The 19628-nt window shown below is 45.6% G+C and overlaps 1 protein-coding gene across 1 annotated transcript in view; it reads right to left on the bottom strand.

Annotated features, from left to right (window-relative positions):
- The window catches only part of LUZP2 (leucine zipper protein 2), a 783097-nt gene that overhangs the window by 296224 nt on the left and 467245 nt on the right, over nucleotides 1-19628 (bottom strand). The window lies entirely within an intron of this gene.

The following is a 19628-nucleotide window of genomic DNA, read 5'->3' as shown; positions in this document are numbered from 1 at the left end:
CATAACAACCCCAAACAAAAATGGTTTTCTTATAAGACACAAATCTATATGTTCCTGAAAGAGCCCAGGAGAGAACAGGTCAAGGGCATTGCAGAAGATAACTAGATTAATTATAAATAGGGTTGTCAGGTTCTTTTATCCTCTAAGCAGGTGTGGGGGGATCTAGCACTTACCTTTAAGATCTTCTTGCCCCTGGAATTTGGGCCCCTGTGAAGCACAGGGGCATGCCTGCTGACAAACACAATTCAGCCCACATGGCCAGCAGTGTAGCTGCTTAAGGCTGGGGGCTGCCTTTTGTCGCCCCATAGGAAGAAGAGCTGACAGACAGCTCTACATTCAGGGATCGGGAGGGGATGGAGCCAAGTGCCTTAGAAGGCAGCTCTGCCCCTGTTTCTCAGCAGTTGCCTTGAGCTCAGGCTGGGAGAGGTTTTGTTTTATCTCTCCCTCTCCCCTGAGTGAGGCAGCGGGAATGGCCCAAGCAACCTGCACTGAGGGCATGCTGTTGTCTGGCCAGTGCAGTGCTGCTGAAGAGTGGCACAGCATCCTGGCAACCAACTTGAGCAGCCTGTGCAGTCTCCGCTGAGGGTGTACCTTGGCCAGGCCGGGCCTGGCACTACTGATGAGCAGTGTGGCACCTTTTAGAGGTGGCAGGCAGATTGAGCAGTCCAAGGGCTAGCATGGAGGCCATGCTGTGGCTGAGCCTGGTGCAGTGCTGCTTTAAAGCAGTGCAGTGTTTCGGAGGCTGGCGAGCAGCTTGAGCAGTCCTAGCAGCCAGCATGGATGGTGCACTGCAGCTGGGGCCAGCTTGGTGCTGCTTTGAAGCTGTGTGGCATTTTTGAGGGTGGAGAATGGTTTGAGCAGCCCTAATGGCCAGCACTGAGGGCTGGAGCCAGCATGGAGCTGCTGTGAAGCTGTGTGGTGTTTTTGAGAGTAGCATGTATCAGCCAGGCACAGCATAGCATAACTGACAAAGGGCATGGTCTGGCTGAGTGCAGTGTGCTACGACCTTGGGTGGTATAGGGTGGGCAAGATCAGCCCTGACTGTTCCCTGGGAGGGTACTGCTGGCAGCTACAGTGGTGCTGCTTCTTCAGTGAGCATCAACAAGGGTCATTTCGTAGAAAAAGAGCTGGAGGAACTCATTGGCATAACCCATTAGCATATGCCACGCCCCTTGACAGCACCAAAAGTGTGTCATTAGCATAACTGATTTGCATATGCCACACCCCCTGACATCACCTATCCTGGCTGTTTTGGACCCAATCCTGGCCATTCAGGGCTGAAATTGGGCCCAAAATGGCAAAAAAGGGGCTGAAAATGGCCAAAAAAGGGCCCAAAATGGTCAGGATCAGGCCGCTGATGAGCGGAAGAGTGATCCACCACCCATCAGAGGCCCAATCCAGTTCATTTTGGCCCCAATCCAGGCTGAAATGGGCCCAAAATGGCCGAGAGTCAGGGGGGTGGGGCCACCTGTCATGTGACCTCTTTGGGGAACTGCCGGAACTGTGTTCTGGCGCATTCCCCCTCGAAATGCGCCCTGGGCATCAGGTTCTTCCCTCCCCACACTGGTCTACTCAGTCTGTGGGGGAATTAGACAGGGGGTTTCTAGCATCAAACATTTCACTGGGTGGGGCTTGTGTGCTCTGGGGCAGTTAGTGGTGGCCTTTTTGAGGTTTAGGTGTGTTTGAGTGTTAGACATTTTGAGGTTTACTGTGAGTGGCCATCTTGTGGGCTGAGGACTGGCAGCCATCTTGTGGCATCATTTTGGTTAATAGGCCTAAGGTGCAGGGTTCTTACCGGGCTACTAGCCTTAGGGCCTTGGAAGATGGTGCCTTATAGTGCCAGACATTTTAGTGTGGTGGTTAAGAGCAGCACGACTCCTGGGGAAGGGGCTTCTTGGCATTGGAGCTAAGATGCCTCCCAAGAAAGGCTCTGGTCACTCCAAAGGCAAGCAGCCCGCAAAAAGGCCTGCCTCATGGTGGCCCTGGAGGTCCTGTCATCCTCAGATGATGATGACATGGGACTTAGCTGGCAGGAGCTGATTGACCAAATTGCTGCATTGGAACAGGCCCGGAGCATTCTCAATAACAAGCCAGGGGCTAAACATAAGATACCAGTAAAGGCAGCCTGTAGTGTGGCCTTTACTAATGCTCTGGTGTCTCGTATTTCTGCCCTTGAGGGTTCATCTGGCCTGGGAGGCCCTGTTACAGCACATGAAGGTGATGGACCCAGCACCCAGCATCTGGAAGATATTGGTGCGATGGTTGGTGATGGTAGCTTGTTGCAGTATTCCAGACAAGTGGTAGTGGCTGTGTAGCCCCCAGCAGGGGTGTGCATGGCCCTGGGGGCCCTGGGGTCAGGCCTCTACCTCCGTGCCCCCATGCATATCTCAGACATCATATGCACATGCAAGCACATCACAATTTACTGGAGCCGAAGGTGTATAGCCTCAGTGGGGGCAGCCATCATTCTCAGGACAGCTGCCAGGTACAGCTGGATGGCTGGCCTTCACATCACAGACCCAGGCTGGAATGGGTTTAGTGACACCATGGGGTACAATTTATGGGCATACCTTGTCAAATTATGGGTCAGTGCCCTTCAAGGCCTTGCCCTTTGGGGATACAGCAATGCCCTTGGGGGATCATCTGATTCCAGCAACTAGGAAAAAGATTCTGAGAAGAGAATGCCTGGACATCTGTATCCTTCTCTTCAGGGAACTGAAGAAGAAGGATAAAGATGATTTAGATGAGCGGGATAAGGAGCGGCTTAAGCGCCGCAAGATCAATTGCATGTGGGCTAACTGGCTTCCAGGATTCTCAATTTATGTGGGAGTCATTGCCCATGAGTAGCCGTGGTAGGCGGCATCTCTGTTCCAGTACATTGATATAGTGTACAGCGGGTATTCGGACTTTGCCAGTGCAGCTTGGCTGCAATATGATGAAGAATTTCGAATGTGAACCACCTTTAACCCTTCCTTGCCCTGGGACCAGGTTCACCAGCAGCTTTGGCTGCAGGTGGTGTCTCTAGCACTGCCCAATGCAGGTGATCATTCCAATAGTGGACACTTAGTGCAACAATTAGCCACATCACCTGGTGCTTGTACGTCTGCTGAGAAATCTGCCCAGGCAAACATGCTTTGCTGGGAGTTTGCCTCGCAGGGGGTATGCTCCAGGGAGACCTGCAAGTTCCACCCTGCATGCTCACATTGTGCAGGTCCTCATACCTTTACAGCCTGTAGGCTGCAAAGACTGGGCAGGAAGCGTGTGGCAGACAGGGCAGGGGCTGCCCAGCAGCAGGCTGGCAAATGGGCTTTGCCGCAAGACTGATGGGGCTGGTTAACCAGCATGTTCAGTTGCCTTGTTGTTAGAAACAGTTAATAGTTATGTTTCTCTATAAGTGTGGTTGTTGGTGGACTGGCAAGGACTTGTAAATGTGGGAGTTATGGCCTGCCAAGTCATTTAATTGGGCTAATGAGCTTTTGTTGAGGCTCTATTCTGTTGCAAGTTTGGGACCTATTGCCTCTGCAGTGAACATTGTTTTGTTTTGGACCCAAGGCTTCCCCATCGGGTGTGAGCATGAAGCTTGAGATCCCTGTGTGTACCTGATCCAAGACTTCCCTGCTGAGCTAGGCCAAGAAGCTTGGGATGTAGTTTTGTTTGGGGCCCATGGCATGTGCCTGGGTGTGCTAGATCTCCGAGGCTTCCCTGCCTGTGGTGCAGGATGTTTGAAATTTAGTTTTGGGCCCAAGGCTTTACTACCTGGTGTGCAAGAAGCTTGGGCCCTAGGTTAAGTGACTCCATGACTCCCCGTCTGTGGTGCATGAGCAGCTTGGAATTTAGGAATGGCTACATGTGGGCTATAGAGCTATTTGATAGGGAATAGGCATTAGAGGGCAGTTTAGGGATTTATTTGCCCTGCTCGCAAATATGGGCCATGTTTGCTGTCCTCTACTGAGGGGATGGGGTACATTCTTAGGTGAAGGGCAACAGTATTTTCTTAGAAAAAACTGTGGCAAGAGCTGGTTGGCTATAGGCCACCTGTGGGGAGTAAGGACCAAAGCAGAGACTTGGCCCTAGTGGTGGCAGGATTAGGAGGGAGAGAAATGAGCAGGTTGCTGAGCACCGTTGGCACATCCTCATTTGGGGAGGAATTGGGATCTGTCAGGATCACTGGTACTGCTTGATGGCTGCCAGCTGAGAGGGCAGGCTGCTATGTGGCTCCCCCTGTACAAGTAAGGCCCTCCTGCTATATGACAAGATGCTATAGGCTTGGAGGGAGGAACCAGCTGGGTCTCAACAATGTGATTGGATGGCTCGCACCCAGGGCAGCGGGGCTCACCCAGAGAGGTTAGGGCAGAGATCCAGGGTCACCCCAGGGCCTTACCTGTATTGCTGGTTAGGCCCTTGTTGCGTTGATAAGTTCAGTGATATATTGTTGCCAAATAAATATGTCTCGTTAGTTCCCAACACTTGTGTCTGTCTCTTCTTTCTGTCTGGGGTGGCAATGATGTCACTTAAGAAAATGATGTTGTTGCAGCTGGTGGGAGCTCACTGTGCTCACTGTGCACTGGCCTGGGAGGTTTTTTGCCTCTCTGGCCCATTCCACAAGCCTTTCCCCCTCATCAGCCAGGTGAGTGGCTGCAGGGGGCAAAGGCTGTGATCTGAGGATTCCCCACCCCCACTGGAGGACCTGGCAGCTGTAATTATAAATCAATCTGGAGAAAGATTTTAGCAGAATACAGAAGCTGGCTGCATTTTCATAGTGAACAGAAACAAATTTCCAACCTGTAAAGGACACAATTTGCCCAGGGCAAGTGCATGTCACTCTTCATTTTAAATCAAAAACAAGAAAGAAGACTATATATATTCCTCATCCTTATATTACTTGTGCTGAATTTGGTGGTAATTGCTATGATAACTTTGCTGTGATATGTCTGGTGATATTGAAGAAGGATGGACTTCACCAAGTTCCTAATTCCAGGGATTTCCTATCCACAATTTAGCAAATCTAGTCAAAATATATCAAATTAATTACCTCAAAATCATCTAGCGGTACAGAGCAGGCAAAAAAGCACTCTCTTGACCAATCTGGGAAAAATATTTCTTGCTGTCATTAGGTAATTTTGCATTTCCTCAAAATTGGGTCACTCACTACTACTTCTGCCACACTCAGCCTGGAGTGGCCACCGTAAATAGCTACTTCAGTGCTGCCTCCATGGTGGCAGCAACAGGGAATCTTTTTAAACACTATTTAGCTACCATGTGATTCACTATGTTAAATAGAGAGGCAAACCTCTTCTCACCTCCATTTAGTATTGTCCAATTTCTTTTACTTCTTGTTTAACATACAAGCTCCAGCCTTAGACAATGAAGTAACTTATTAAAAACTGAGTTTACTTTTATATTCTTTTTTTTTTAAACTACTTTGCAGAACCGACCCATCCCATTCCTAAAAAAATTGTACCAGTGATCAGAGTAGAAGCTTGCTGACAGCATGATGAATAATGATGTCATCTCTACTTATTAAAGCTATATTAAACACGCCTCACCAGATGACAAGTTAAATTTATCAAGGGCACTCATGAGAACCTGTTGTGAGAAGCAAAAGTACCTGTTGTTTACTATTTGAGTGGTGTTACTGAGGTCTGACCACAATGCACTGACAGGTAATGTTTTGCATCTTGATTAATATTGATGATATTCCCTCTTCTGTACTTTAAGAAGCGTATTTAACCTTTGGGGTACACAGAATGGCTGAACAAATAGTTATCAGATTCTGTTCATAGTAACTATTCATGTAATAATATTTCTGAATTCACTGCACTATGTTTCCTTTATTTCGTCCTTTAATTTACACATTTCCTGCTCTAGATAGATCAAGATGGGTAGCAAGAGTCCAGTAGTACCTATAAGACTAACAAAATTTGTGATAGGTTATGAGTAGAGATGGGCACAAACAGCAATATGAACTAAAAAACACACACACACATCCCAATCTGTTGTTCATGAACAGGCTGTTCATGAGGCCCCATTCTAAATGAACAGGTGGTCGTTGCAAGCCTCGTTCATTGCTGTTCGTCAAGCCAGGCAGTCTGGCACCTGCAAGCAATTCACATGGCAACTTACGCAGGGATAGTCTAAACTCTGTCTGAACTCCTGCTGTTGCCCTGGAAACCCCAATCTAAGCCCAATTTAGCTTGATAGGCAGGTCTTCCTTCCAAGTGTGGACTGGAGCTCCAAATTTGTTACAAGAGGAAAAGACCGGGGGGAGGGGGGGTCCCAGCTCTGGCTTTCAGGGAGAGACAGCTACTGTTAGAGAGACAGGGTGAGTGCATTGGAGCTTGAATTTTCTTTGTGTGTGGTGGGATAGGGATCTACCCCTTCAGGTTTCAGGGCTGCTGCCAGGCTCTGGGGCCAAGCTATTATTTATTATTGGTACCTTTCCTGCCACCTGCTCAGGTAGGATTTCTGGGAGTGGTGCGGTAGGGATCTACCCCTTCAAGTTCCAGGGCTGCTGCCGGGCTCTGTGGCCAAGTTATTATTTAATACTGGTACATTTCCTGCTGCATGCTCTGGTAGGGTTTCTGGGAGTGGTGTGGTAGGGATCTTGATGGCTAGAGGAGATCCCGCTGGCCCCCACGAACAACGAACATGTTCGTGAACAGGATCATGTTTGTCAATGTTCATTGTTCGTTTTTTGTGGATGGCAACAAACACTGAATACCATGTTTGTTTGTTTTTCCTGTTCATGCCCGTGTCCAGTTATGAACTTTCATGAGTCACAGCTCACTTCTTCAGCTACTTCTTCAGCTGTGACTAGAGATCGGCATGAACAGAAAAAAAAAAATGAACATCATTGTTCGTTGCCATCCACGAACAGGGACTCACAAACAACCACAAATATGGCCCTGTTCACAAACATGTTCATGGTTGGCTGTTTGTAGGGGCCAGCAGGCTCTCCTCCAGCCATCATCCAAGTCAAGCAGGCTCTCCTCCAGCCATCATCCCTACCGCACCACTCCCAGAAACTTTACCTGAGCAGGCAGCAGGAAAGGTACCAATAATAAATAATAGCTTGGCCCCAGAGCCTGGCAGCAGCCCTGGAACTTGAAGGGGTAGATCCCTATCCCACCACACACAAAGAAAATTCAAGCTCCAATGCACTCTCTCTATCAAAATGCCAACAGCAACTGTCTCTCCTTATGCACTGTCTGCAAACTAAGACAGAGCTGGGAGCCCCCCTCCCCCTTGTTCTTTGCATACCTGCCTATCAAGCAACATTGGGCTTAGATTGGGGTTTCCAGGGTAACAGCAGGAGTTCAGACAATCCCTGCCTAAGTTGCCAAGGGAATTGATTACAGGTGCCAGACTGTCTGATGAACAGCAACGTACGAGGCTTGCAATGACCACCTGTTCGTTTAGAATGGGGCCTCACGAACAGCTTGTTCATGAACAGCAGATTGGGCTGTTCATGGCTTTTTTTTTTGTTTGTATTGCTGTTCGTGCCCATCTCTAGCTATGACTCATGAAAGCTCATACCCTACCACAAATTTTGTTAGTCTTATAGGAGCTACTGGACTCTTGCTCTTTTCTACTGCTAGAGACAAACCCGGCCACCCATTTTGATCTATCTCTATGGAAAGCACCACATTTAGCCATACAGAATGGAAATCCATCAGCTTTGTGAAGAAACTTGCCCAGGTACAAACATACATCATCTTTCTTACCAAATACAGAAGATTGAATATCCTTTCTTGCTCTGTTCACAAGATTCCAGGTTGGTGATGTTAATTAGAACAACCATAAATAAAATAATACCATAACATTTAAATTAGGGTTGCCAGGTCCCCTTACCCTCCCAGGGAGGGGGGGGGAGAGAGAGACCTGGCTCTTACCTCCTTCTTCCCCTCTTCAGTATTTATTCCTGTAGCTATATAGTGACATCACTTCTGGCGATATCACTGTGCAGGCTCCGGGGTGCACACACACTTCACAGCAGACCCAAATTGGCCTGCAGTGAAGCATGGAGTGCTCCCAGGAGTCCTGTTCCTATGCCTTCCTCCTCCAGCCAGGTAAGCAGAGGCTGGGGGCAGAGGGTGAAATTAGGGGATTCCCCCATCCCCACTGAGAAAATGGGATCGTTATACTAAATTAATACAAATCACTTAGGATTCTTTCATATAGTGCCAACCATTTCCTGAAGAGACCCAAAATGTAACATTTTACTCAATTAATTGATCATGTTGTCAGATTCTCTGTAGTTCAAGTTTGTGGAGAGATCCATGCAATCATGGTCATATATGAAGTGATATTTACACTCTTTCATAAGAACATAATGTAGAGCTTTGCAAGTGTAGGCTGTTGTTTTTTTTTTTTAATAAATTTTTTATTTTTCATAGCTACAAAACACTACACAAAACTATCACAAGGAAAGGGGAGAGGGAAGGGACAAAGGGGGGGTGGAAAAAGAAAAGGGGGGGAATGAACTACAAACACTAAACACTACACTTCAATGTTTCCCTTCATACTGTCAATACAAAAATAGCTCCATAAAATAATGATGGAGTGGTTAATCATACAGAGAATAAACATTTCAAATTCTGGTTAAACTTTCCTCCCCCTTCTAGGTCCCGGACGCAATTCTCTCTGTGCAACTGCTGTTGCGATGCTCTCCTCCTCCCCCCCCCTCCGGCTCCTCCTTTTCTTCGTTCTTGGTGCAGCAGAGTTCTGGGTTTTTATTCTCAAAATCCTTTAGTTGATCTTCTGATAATATCTTATAGGCCTGATCTTTATATCTGAACCATATTCCTTCCGGGAATAACCATTTGTACTTTATTCCATGGTCCCTCAGAAGTGCTACAAACTTTTTATATTTAAAACGCCGTTTCCGGACTAGAAATGGAACGTCCTTCAAAATCTTGACTTTCAAACCCATAAAGTCCAAATCCGCATTGTATGAGTTATATAGGATGGTGTCCCGAATCTTTTTAGATGAAAAGTCAATAATGATCTCACGAGGCAACTGTCGCTTTGTTGCATATTTTGAAGAAGCCTGACGGACCTCCAAAATGGCGCTTTTAACCTCTTCTTTAGTCGTCCTCGCGGGTGTCGCCAGTAATTCCGAGACCAAATCCCACAGATCCTCATTTTCCTCCTCTTTCACGTTTTGGAGACGCAAAATTGTCTGCGTTCGTTCCACCTGTAGCCCGATCAGCTGGTTCTCCACCAACTTCAGGTCCTTTTTGTAGCCTTCACAAGTGACGCACTTTCCAGAGCAGACTTTTCTGCCCCCCCCGCTGCTGCCTTAATGGTTTTCACCTCGCTTTCAATTAAGCCCACCCTTTGATCAGTTTCGTTCAGCTTGTCAACAAAGGGTTTTATAGCTTCCACCACCGCCCTGCGTACCAACTCTTCGAGCGACTCCCCCTTCTGCAAGGTAGCCGAGATTGACTTACTGAGAGCAGGACTTTGCCTCTTTGCTGCCATTTGGGGGGGGGGGGGCGCCAACAAAATTCTGGAACTCAACGAAGGGGAAGAGCGAGTCTTCTTCAGATCAACCTCTCCTTCACAAACGCTTGTAGAACAGAAGGGATTCGCTTGTTTATAGGCTTCCGCCTGTTTCTTTTACTTGCCGTTTCTCGTTGCCCGGCGGCACTCGAGGCGCCGCGCACATCTGCCGGCCTCCATAGGGACAAACGGGCAATTCCCCCCCCGCATTGATTTCGGGGAGTTCTTCCCGCCGCGTCCCGGACCCTGGCTCCCTCCCTGGGAGTCCTGGGGGCTAATCCTTGCGGGTCAGCCGCCCGGTCAGGGTGCCCGGTCGTTTCCTCCCAGACCAGCCGAGAGGAGCGTCCGGCATGGCTGAGAAAACGAAACCGAATCCGCAAGTGTAGGCTGTTGGTTGGAGCAAAACAACTACTTAATTGGCAACCTGGGGGAAGTGTATGGATGTAGCTGTCTGGAGTCTGAGGCTCAGCCCCCGAACCTACAAGGAAGAGAGGATGGGAAACAGTTGGGGGACAACTACTCAGCCACCCCAACGGACACCCAGGGCCAGCATGGACCAACAATAGAAGGGGGAAAGAGGCACCCCAGCCACAGGAGGGCAGAGCAGCTCCCAAGCCCCAGTGGATCAGGCAGGGCAGGTGGAAGCCAGTTAGCCCTACCCTCCGGTGGGACACCAGGCAGCCAAGCAGGGAGAGTGAGGAGAACCGTCAGGAGGGAAATAAACCTGAGAGAGAAGGCACAGGGAGCAGGGGCAGCCAGCCAACAAGCCAGCCAGCAGCCTTACCGGCAGGGGAGGAAAAGCAGCAGCACAGACAGCTCAGGATCATGCCCCAGCCTTCAGGCAAGCTATAGGGGATTAGCCAGGACCAGGAACAGCTGGGAGCAAAGCCATCCCAGGTATGGTGACCTGAGGCACTCAGCAGGGAAAGCTTGGCCAGGAAAGCACAGCTGTGGCTGATCAGGGTAGCCAACAGAGAAAACCCAGGTGTGTCTGCCTGAGACATCGAGAGCTGTGGCTAGAGTGCAGAGGGGGCGTGGCTGGCAGGTGGAGCTGGGAATAGGGGAAAGGATATAAGCAGAATCCATCCACAGGGCAGGGTGGGTTGTGTAGGAGGGGGGAGGGGGAGAAAAGAAAAGAGGAGAGGAGAGGAGAGGAGAGGGACAGGACGGGACGGGACGGGACGGGACGGGACTATGTCAGGTTGAAGGGACCTGCGGGTGGACTGAGAGGGTGTGGTATACCCCCCCTCCTTCCACAGACCGGGATCCCGCATATTCCCTAAAGGTCCTTTAAGGCTGAAGTGAGGCATGCCGGTGTCTCACAGGGCAGTGCCTATGGCAGAACCTGACAGTAGCTACTTCATTCACTGTAACCTTGGTGGGCTGTGCAGCATGACAGCTGTTTGTTTTGAACTGGGAAAGAAGAGCAGGGGAGGCCTTTTGGAAACCATTGTGCTTGTTTTAAGCAACTGATATATTGTATTGTCGAAGGCTTTCACGGCCGGAGAACCCACAACAACCAACTGATATATTGTTGGAAAGGACTCTGTAGAAGAAGCTGCAGGGAAGACCTATGACAAGAGCATGTTCTACTGGAATCTTCTTCAGGACATTGCTGCTCTGCTCATTTATTCTGGTGCACAACTTTTCTCCAGGCATCTCTTTGCTGAACTGACTTCCTGATAAAAGAAAAAAAGAGGCTCCTCCACATACAGAACTGATATAAAGAGAGTAGAAATCTACACATGAAGAATACAAACTAGGTAGGTACTCAATGAATTTGTAAACAAAATAAGTGGTCATTCATAAATAATGCGAAAGATACAAACTGCTATGAACAATCAAAAAATCAAAAGCACCAGTTAAAATAATGAAAAAGCAAATGTTGCTGTTCCTCAAACTGCTGTTATGAAATGGTAATATTCAAAGTCCTTATGGTCTGATGATTCACCAAATGCAGTCTTCATAATTGTACTTATACCAAGGTGTATGAGCACATGTGTGAGCACACAATGCAGTACTTTAAGAAAGGAGAGTCTACCTTGAACTTACTCTTGATTACAACAACTGGGTTACATTAAGAAGACCCTGCTGATCAGACCACTGGTCCATCTAGTCCACTGTTTTACACAGTGACAAACCAATTGCCCTGGAGAGGTAATAGTGTGGAATAGAGATCGAGGCCCTCCCCTACTGCAGCCTCCCAGCTCTGGTTTTCAGAGGTTTGCTGCCTCTGTAAATTGAAGGTCTCTTCAGTCACCACAGACTGAGGAAATATTAGTACTATAAAAAACTACTATAAGGACATTTAAATGTTTGTACCTTGTTATTATTATATACAAACTAAGTAACTAAAATCTGCTCTTAATCCAACCTACCCCCTTCCCCAATTCAGTTCCTTAGCTTCTTGGATTGGAAATTTGAAGCCATCCATTCAGAACTGAGATTTGCCTTGGCTGGTGAGCAGCTTAATAGGAGCAATAAAGCCACTCAAATGAGATAACAACAAATATAGTATATTGCTGAACATGTTAAAGGTCTGTACAGCCCTATTACAAAGTTTTAAACTAACAACGTTCCAGTTCCATGTGACAAAGAGCAGAACCACAAGTGACAAAAGGCACAGATTGGACACTTGTCTGCTTCCCTCAAGTTTTGATGGGAAATGTAGGCATCCTGGTCTCGCAGCTTCGCTCTCTGACTGCTGTCCAATGGACTTTTCAACTGTCACTTGTCCAACATTCCGCCAAACTGCCTACATTTCCCATCAAAACTTGAGGGAAGCTGACAAGTGTCCAATCTGTGCCTTTTGTCACTTGTGGTTCTGCTCAAAGATGACAAGGGCAATGGAAATTTTCAAGGTGCACAACAGAAGCAGAATCACAGTTAACATAAAAGAGTTTTTTTCATTGATACTTTATATTTACTAATACATTCAATATCCGGTGTTACTGCACATGTGCTGTCTATGCTGCCCTTAAGATATTTTTATTTTCTTTTTAAAAATAATTCTTTCAGAGGAAATGTAAATATCAATACACCTGTATTGCTAAGAGGCAATGATTCTTTTTGTCTATGTAATATGGATGACAATGAACATTCGTTTGGGAAGGAAAATTAGTTATATTTAAGTAGTCTAGAGTGGTCTTCAGATGGAAATCACATCTACATAGGAGTCAGTGCAAAAGAAATAATATGCTTATCTCCCTTCTGCTGTCTGGAATCCCAAAGAATGACAATAGACACCACCTTTGCCCCTGTACAAACTGTACACCAATCCTTCATGATACCAACCTCCTCAGTTAAGGTTCAGATCTCTGAACTATCCACTAAGCCTTTATGCATTAAACTACAGAGATTTGTCACAGTGGCCTTGACAAGAATGAAAAATTTCAGATTCTCCAAGGCTACCTAATTAGAAGTGGCAAGCATCCAATATGGATAAGGATGCTGCTTTCTCTTCTATTCCCCCACAGAGAGGAACACAGTTTAATGCAAAAAACAATGTTTTATAACAGGACAAACAGGAAGAGAAAAGGTAAAAAGAGAATGTTCAGTCCTGCCCAGCAAAAAGCCATGTGGTGAAGAGAAAAGGGACAAAAGGGAGACAAATGTTGCACACCATTTAACTCCTTGAGATTACACTTGTCTTCTACAAATGCCACTACAATACTCAGTAACATGGTATCTATCATAATGCTCAAAATCCATTCAAGTATAAAATAGCAGAATGTGAAAAGTCCCTCTTGAAATGTTCCGATCCAGCTGGAGAATGACATGTAAGAAGGAATGGTGCAAGGTGAACTCCCCACAGTTTTATTACAATGGTCCCTAGTTTGTTGTGAAAATTACATGCAAATAGTAAAAATAAAATCCTGTAAGGTTTCTGTTGAATGCTCACAAAGAAACAAGAGTACAAAAAACTACAACTATTCTCAAATCCCCACCCATCCATTCACCTTCCTCTTCCCTTTTCACTTACTTATTCATTAAAATATTTATGCTTCACCTTTATTCTTGGCTCAAGAATTTATTTATTATTATTGATTTATTATGGTGACAGGGAAGGGCAAGGGGTTGTTGCAATAACATTCGTTTCCCCTTCTTTCTCTGGTCCCTTCTTTTAGTGCACCTACAGAAATGATGCAACAGGAGAATTCCAAGTTCCAGAAACTCTGGGAAACATTGTTTTCCAGGGCTCCTGAGTCCATTGAACTTGCATTTTTCTAGGAACACCTAAAAGGGGGGCAGAGAGAGAGAGAAGGATTTTGTTGTTGATTCCCTGTTTGCACAGTGAGAAGGACAAGGAGCTATTGAAAAGAGAGGGATGGTAGCAGGGAGGGGGCAGAGAAGGCCCTCATTGGAACCTCAAGTGGGATTAGGGTTGCCAGTTCCCCAATGATGACAGGGAATTCCCTATGCTCACCTCCTGTTTTCCCTTGCCACTCAGTGGCATGGGTGATTTTTTTTTAAATGGCCATCAGTCAATGCAGTGACATCACTTCTGGAAAAAAAATCACACCATCGTTGATGGCTGTCCCTCCCTTGCCCCTGTCTCCCTTCTATTCTCCTGTTGCCTGGCAATCCTAAGTGGGATTCCAAAGAATCTGGGTTTATATTACATCAAGGTGGGAAAATATAAATTAGAAAACTTTGCATTCTGAGCTCCCCCAGCATGAACTTTGGTACCTGTACTAAAAAACCTTCCCCGGCACAATGAAAGCTAGAATGCCTTGGAAAACAATGTTTAAACTAAGCTGTCTTCATGGCACATTCACTGTTTACAAGTCTATAAGATTTTCCTGTGGAGAGAATGTAAATATGAGACCCTTCCCCCTACCTTTTAAGCTCAAAAGGTACTATCCAGGATGGGCTGCAATATCTTGTCTTTTGAACTAACCATATGATTTATATAAAAAAGAACACATTAATTATATTCATTACTATTTTGAAACTTAACCAGCTTATTTTTCTTTAAAATGGCATTGTTTTGGAGTTGAATGTACACAAGTATCATTCAAGGCAATGATAGCAGGGATGAGATAAAAGTTTTACTGATACCTTTAGTGCTTCATAAAAATGTTTTAAGTTGTAGTCAAGGTACCGTTGAGTTGGAAGCAGCTATTGTTTCTTGGACAGGCTCAGTACAAAGCAAACCAATGTAGAGCAGAACCACAAGTGACAAAAGGCACAGATTGGACACTTGTCAGCTTCCCTCAAGTTTTGATGGGAAATGTAGGCAGCTTGGTGGAATGTTGGACAAGTGACAGTTGAAAAGTCCATTGGACAGCAGTCAGAGAGTGAAGCTGCGAGACCAGGATGCCTACATTTCCCATCAAAACTTGAGGGAAGCTGACAAGCGTCCAATCTGTGCCTTTTGTCACTTGTGGTTCTGCTCGTATTCTCCCAGATATTAAGAAGTGTGGGTGTAATGTTTGTTTATGCAAGGAGAATCACATTCTCTTTCAGAAAATTATTTCCTACAATCAATGCCAATCTAGACATTTTACCCAATGTCTGGCAGTGTTATTTGTTTTGGCCAAGATGAATATGTCTGCTTTCTTTTAATGAATAGAGCACATCAAACTATTCTGAGCCCGTCTCCAGGACATTTCGTATAGGATTCATTCTTTCCTCTGCAAACAAAACTACATTATGCTTCTCATGACAGTGACAGGGCCAATTGCCAGAATGAGCTATTTCCCATTTCCTAGTAAATGATGGCTGTTTATAGAGATTTGATGGCACAGGGAAAAGCCTGTGGAGGACAAATAAATATCATTAAATATTGCACATTTTTTTTTGCACCCCAAATATTTTGAGGCATGCAGTTTATTTAGCAGCAGACTGAGAATGGGCTTTATATAATAGAAAATAGTGTGTCTGCCTTAGTCCATGCTTAACCCTTCACTTGCACTAGAAGCAGATAAATCATACATTATTATATGTATCCTAAACAACAACAACAACTTTGGGCAGAAAGTTGAGTTGCCAGGACTGACAATTGGTGGGAGATGGGGGGAAGTGAGGACTTATGGTTAAAGGGGTGATAACACCCCCAGTGCAATAATACCACTTCCAGTGTGACCAGAATGTGACATCATTGTACTGGGGTTGTTGCTCTAACATTTGCAAAAAACCCTCTATGGTTTAATCATGGAATTTGGAATGAATGCTAAAGCTTTACCCAACATAGTGATGTGTCAGCAGGTTCTTCATAGTGATGTGTCAGCAGAAGCATCATAATGCTGTGGAACACAGATTGTTCCACCCACATTTTGTCTGGCAATTTCCTCACACTGCCTACCTGAGAACCAATGAGCAAGGCCGCTGGGGGGGGGGGGGATCTTCTACTACACTGACCAAACCTAGCAGAGAGGTAATTAATAAATTTTAGAATACCTATGAAAAAGTCACAGGTTGCAGGTGGGTTGAGGGGGAGGAGTTGGTCTAAGAAACACATAAATCCAATTTTATTTGTCCCTCTCGTATACTCTAGCCCTATTCACAAGTTACAGTGAATGCACGAACCTCCTGCATGTATCTGGCATAACCTGTCTGTAAGAAAGAGCGAACATACATTCATTTTACAAGTAGAACCAGGGACCGGTACTGTAAAAATGTGGGATTTCAATAATAAATTCAGTTGTTCCGGTGTTAAATATAATGTGAGAATTTCTCAACACATGTAAGAAATAAAAACAAAATGTATACAAGGATTATATATGGATTCACTGTAGACATGGGCATGAACCAAAAAAAATTAACAAACCTGCAGTTCGTGGTTCGGTGCCACCAATGAACCCGAACAAATGAACCATAATTAACATTTCCCATTACCGAACTGGTTCGTGGTTTGTGGTTTGTGGGCATTGAAACGGCCCCCGTCACACTCAGAGAGCCCATATTCACAGGGAGTGTTTAGCAGGCTCTCCTCCAGCCAGCATCCAAGCTTGGTCAAGATTGCAATAGGGATCTTGGAGTTATATCTTCTCCAATCCGAGGCCCCCTTGGAGTTATACCCTCTCCAATCCGAGGCCCCCACTCGATACAATTAGAGTCACCAGTTGATGTTGGCCCAGTGTACAAGGGGTTGGCCATCAGAACTGCCTATCAGGGTTTGCAGGGATGAGATTGGAGTGTCCATGGCTAAAGAACACCCCCTCCCCCTCCCTCCCCCCAGGGGGGCTTCTCCCATGTAACCAATTGTAACCAATTTGCAGCTACATGGTTGGAAGGAAGACCTGCCAATCAAGGTAAGTCAGGCTTCGATTCAGGTTTCCAGGGTGACAGAAGGAGTGCAGACAGAGTTCAGGCATTCCCCCAGCTCCATTTCCAAGGGAATTGATTGATGGTGCCTGACTGTCTGGCTTCACGAACCGTGGGCGAACGCAATGAACCAGGCTTCCAGTGAATGCTGGTTCGTTGGCCATGGACCCTCATGAACCACCGGATCACAAACAGACGATAAGGCGGTTCGTGGGTGTTTTTGGTTTGTAATGTGGTTCGTGCCCATGTCTAATTAACTCTAACTTGTGAAGGGGGCTTAAGTGATTTTTAAGATGAGAAGGAAGTCACAATTACTGCTTAAAGAATCTTTGAGGAGAGGCAACTAGGCTCAGAGGAAGAGCATCATTCAAGCCCAGTTCTTTCGTTCTTACTTTGTTAGACCTCACATTGAAGGGAATCAAGCAGAAGGGCGGTTGCTTTCCTTCGGCTTAAGACCAAGCCCCAGCCAACCAAAGGATCATCTCTACAATTGCTTGCAGGTATATTAAGGTCCCTGAAGAATATAAATCAGCATGCACATACAACATTCACCCCTGCTGCTCATTCCAACCTCCAAGGGCCATTTCCCCACCTTTCCTCTCCCCTGCTTTATATCCGTATGCAGTATATTCACTTTACTAATAAGGGAATAATAAATGAATAAATAAAGTTTTAAAGGAAACATTTTACAGTCTGGGGAACAAATGTGGGACATACGGTATGTGGGAATGACTAGAGTAGGAGCTAAAAGTGTTTGGAAATATTAGGAATAAGAAGTCTGGAGATTTTATTTATTTTAATTCAGGAAGGGGCTAGCTTTCCAACATACCTCAATAGGAAAGAATATCAGCCATTGGTGGAGGGTGTTTTTAATATTTTGCTGATTTTTTTCTGGACAAATTAATTCACCTTTCTTCAAAAGCCGTGAGGCAACACCAGAGCAAGCCACTGCACCTGTGGAGAAAGGGATGATCCCAAAGGCATGGCAGGACTCAGATGGAGATGTTGCTGTTGCAGAGCACATCCTCATGGTAGGTGTCATTTGACTGGCTATACCATGCATCGGAGGGGGAGAGTCCATGGAATCTAGGAGGGTGGAATTGAAGACCCCACTGAGCCCTCAGAGGCATGGCTGTAGCAGGTATTTAATCTGTGCTTATATGCTTGTTACAAAAGCAGATGTTAAACAGTTGTAAAACAAATGCCAAAACAGAAACCAGTGAAATCGGGAACTTGGCCAAAGAAATTAAGCAGAAAGAAAATTAATTTCCCAACCATGCAAGAAATCCAAAGAACAAGTTGCATATTCATATATCCTTAATTCATAATTTTTCAGTTAACTCTTAAAATTCCCCCCATCCATTTCCACATGGCTTGTATCAAATCAGATAAGTACGCATTTCTTCTTAATTATTCCATCAAGGTAGGTAGCATTTCTAATTAAAACAAAGCAATGGATTTGAACAGAGAATCCCATTTTACTGTATTTGATTCCATGTTTTAAAGTAATTGCCTGTGTTTTGCTACACTGCAGGTAGAGGAAGCCCTGTGATTCTTTTTTCTAATTAGAGTGACAGGGAGGTTACAGAGGCTGTGTGCAGGATTCAGTAAAAAAACAGAGTACCTTGTAGAACCATGCCAGCCTACAGCACCATCTTCCCATTTATTTGAAAAATGGTGGTGTTCTACAGGCTGCAGATCAGGCTTTAAAAGTCCATTACTGTGAATTGACAGCACTACCGAAGGCAAACTGATAAAAATGAAATGAGTAGCATCCTGAAGCCATATATGCAAATAAAAGTAATCTAAATATCAAATATATTATTGAATGTCTGACTTCCAAACACACTATTGCATTAAACAAGTAAGAGAGGAAGAACAGCATTGCTATTTAGCTTCACATCTACAAAAATATGCTGCAGAACATAATATTAAGTTCTAGATAGTCAGTAACCCTTTACATAGAAATACTGAAGTCCCTTTTCTTAAACATACCACAGTGCAGGGCAAAGGTTTAAAGCAGGGCACATTTTCCAGAGTTCTCTAAAGAAATATAATACTATGTTCCCTTTATATTAATAGAATTAGGAAAGAATCCTATGCATGTTACCCAGAAGCATCACATTTTATTAAATGGGGCTTACTTCCAGGAAGGTGTCCTAAGGAATGCAGCTTTGTCAGCCCCTTCCTTGCCAAAAGCTCAGTGGCTAGGGCGGGGGCCGTTTTTGCCACCACAGAAGAAGGGAAGGCAATTTTCCCTTCTCTCAGGCATACAGGTATTGGGGGTGGGGACAGAGCTAAAGGCATATACGCCTGCTCTGCCCCTTTCCCCATTGCAGAGATGTGGGGTTACTTGGGCAGTTGGACGTCCCTGTGGAGCTTACCTGAGCTTTTGTCCAACTCCCGAGTTGCCCAGTAGCTATGGAGTGCTTGGCTCCATGCGTCTTTGTCATGGTTGGCATCAGGTAGAGGGTTTATCCTGCATACCCAGTATTTGGCTTCTCCATGTCTGGGTGCTTCTTCTTCATGCCATTTGTGTGGTGCCACAGCAGTGGCCTGAGGTGCTTAATTTGGGGGTGGGGGAACAACAGCAGCCGCTTTATTTCAAGCGCTCGGGTGTGGGCATTTGAGGGGCTTGCCTGAACAACTGCTGTTTCTTCTCTGGGGCTGCATGTTTTCGTGCCGTTTGTTGGCGGCGCAGCAACAGCTTGAGAGGATTTCTTGTCATCTTTGCCTTGTGTGGTCTTTGGAGGCACAGGCCTGAACAGCCGTGGCTGCTTGCCTCTGACTGTTGGGAGGTTGCAGTGGGTTTTTTTTAAAAAAAAAGAAAAAGGAATTTTAGGCTTCAGTTAAAT

Source organism: Eublepharis macularius, chromosome 2, assembly GCF_028583425.1.
Source record: "Eublepharis macularius isolate TG4126 chromosome 2, MPM_Emac_v1.0, whole genome shotgun sequence".
Classification (NCBI taxonomy): domain Eukaryota; kingdom Metazoa; phylum Chordata; class Lepidosauria; order Squamata; family Eublepharidae; genus Eublepharis; species Eublepharis macularius.
Note: the sequence above shows the minus strand (reverse complement) of the source record. Positions and strands in the feature narration are given on the sequence as shown.